Genomic DNA, 2,575 nt, shown 5'->3' on the forward strand with positions numbered 1-2,575 from the left:
GGCCCCGCCCTCACCCCTCCACTCGCGTCCGGTGACGTCACGCGGCGAGTAGCCAATGGGAGTGGAGAACGCGATGGGCGGGGCGGGGGCTACAGCCAGCCGGATGTTGGCGAAGGGGCGGGGCCGCTGTGGGAGATCCCAGTTTGATCCCAGTCTGCGGGGGGTGATCCCAGTTTGCTGTGGGGTGATCCCAGTCAGCTCCCAGTTTGCTGTGCGGTGCTCCCAGTCCGCTCCCAGTCTGCCGTGGGGTGCTCCCAGTCCACTCCCAGTTTGCCATGGGGTGATCCCAGTCTGATCCCAGTTTGCCCTGAGGTGTTCCCAGTCCACTCCCAGTTTGCCGTGGGGTGATCCCAGTCCAATCCCAGTCTGGTGAGGAGCCCCACACGGGTGTTTCCCCCTCCCGAGCCCTTTGCCCATCCCCATTGGGGACCAAAACCCCGTTACCCCCTGCAGCAGCTTCATTAATCAATCCCAGGTTCATTAATCCCAGGTTCATTAATCCCAGCTTCGTTAACTAATCCCAGGTTTGTTAATTAGTCCCGGGTTCGTTAATCCCGGCCAGGCCCTTGCCTGGGCTCAGCTCAGCCTCACCTTTCCCCAAACTTAATTTTTTTTAGTGGCTCCCTTTTCCAGCATTTCTTCTAAAAACCTCCCCCCACCCCCATCCCGGCAGGAACACGGAAACGGCCAAAAACCGCCAGCGATCCCGGCTCCTCGCTTCGGGGCGGATAAATCCCACTTTGGCTGATTTATTCCCAAAAATCCCAGGTCGGCTGGTGTCTCCTTGGGAGAGGAATTAAATTTTCTCCTCGGACATCGCCGCAGATCCCGACGGAGGATCCGGCACGTCATGCCGACACCGTCAGCATCCGGACGTCCGGGTGCCCGGGAAACCGTCGTGTGGTCGTGCCGGGATGTGGCGGGAACCGCCGGGGGGACGTCGGCTCCGGAAAGAGCTGGAAAACTCCCCCCGGCTCCGCCGTTCCCACGGGCAGGGCAGGCCGGACGGGGTCTGTGTCGGCGGAGCCGGGCGGGTTTTTGGGGAACGCCAGTCCTGGCGGCTCCGATGGCGGGAAAGAGGCTCCGGGTTGGGGTGGGGATGGGGGGGAGCATCTGCACGGATCTGTCCCTCCACAGAGCATCCCAGGAGCACCAAGTGAGCATCCCCTAGGCATCCTGCGAGCATCCCGTGAGCATCCTGCGAGCATTCCCTGTGCATCCCGCAAGTATCCCACAAGCATCCCCTGAGCATGCTGCAAGCATCCCCTGAGCATCCCCTGAGCATCCTGCAAGGATCCTGCGAGCATTCCCTGTGCATCCCGCAAGTATCCCACAAGCATCCTGCAAGCATCCAGCGAGCATCCTGTGAGCATCCCCTGAGCATGCTGCAAGCATCCCCTGAGCATCCCCTGAGCATCCTGCAAGGATCCTGCGAGGATCCCCTGAGCATCCCACAAGCATCCCAGTCCCTGGCAGCGTCTCCCTGCCAGCAGCAACCCCCCATCCTGCTACTTTCAGGGTTCTCCGTGGGGATTTTGGGAGTGATCCCGCTGCACATGGCATTTTGAGGGGGCTCAGAGGGGGATCCTGGCTCCCGGCTGGACCGGGGGGCTCCAACCCACCCCCCCAGCACCCCCAGGGACCCGTTACGGGACCCCGCTCCCCTCATCTTTCCCTCCTTAATTTCAACAACAGTTTAAAAAAAAAAAAAACCCAACCCAAAACACCCCAATTTACCCTTTTTTCTCCCCAGATTTTCCCAGGCGGAAGCGGCGCGGGGTTTTCTCAGTTATAACTCAACCAACTGCCCCAAAAATGGGGAAATCTCATCTTTAGTGGAGATTTGACAGTTTCTGCCCAGCATCCCCAATTTTGCCCCCTTTCTGCAGTATCTGGGCAGAAAAAAATCTATTTAAAGCCATTAGTGATGATTTTTTACCTTTTTCCCAGGAATTACAAGTGAGGACAGAGGCAGCTTTTCACTCTGCGACGTTCCCAGCCCAGTGGAGCGATGCGGCCGATGCTTTTCTGTAAAAAAAAAAAACAAAACCAAAAAAGCAAAAAATCCCACCAAATTATTAACCCGCCGGCGGGATTGCTCATTCTGCTGCTGCAGGGAGCCAATTCCCAAACCCCAGGTGGGAGCAGGAGGGGGTAGGGGGTAAACCCCCAATTTGGGGGTCATTATATCCCTAATTCTGGGGTAATTATCCCCAAATTCTGGGGTCATTAAATCCCTAATTCAGGAGTAATTAGCCCCAAATTCTGGGGTCAGGATCCCAAATTCTGGAATAATTCAATTCCTAATTCTGGGGTAATTAGTCCCAAATTCTGGGGTCATCATCCCCCAGTTCTGGCAAAATTAAACCCCCAATCCTGGGGTAATTAGCCCCAAATTCTGGGGCCATCCCCCAATTCTGAGGCCATTAAATCCCTAATTTTGGGGCCGTGACCCCATTTCTGGAGTAATTAAATCCCTAATTCTGGGTTCATTAATTCTCTAGTTTGGGAGTCAGGATCCCCCAATTCTGCAGTAATTAGCCCCAAATTCTGGGGCCACGATCCCCCAATTCTT

Source organism: Haliaeetus leucocephalus, unplaced genomic scaffold (assembly GCF_000737465.1).
Source record: "Haliaeetus leucocephalus isolate CR32 unplaced genomic scaffold, Haliaeetus_leucocephalus-4.0 Scaffold246, whole genome shotgun sequence".
NCBI lineage: Eukaryota > Metazoa > Chordata > Aves > Accipitriformes > Accipitridae > Haliaeetus > Haliaeetus leucocephalus.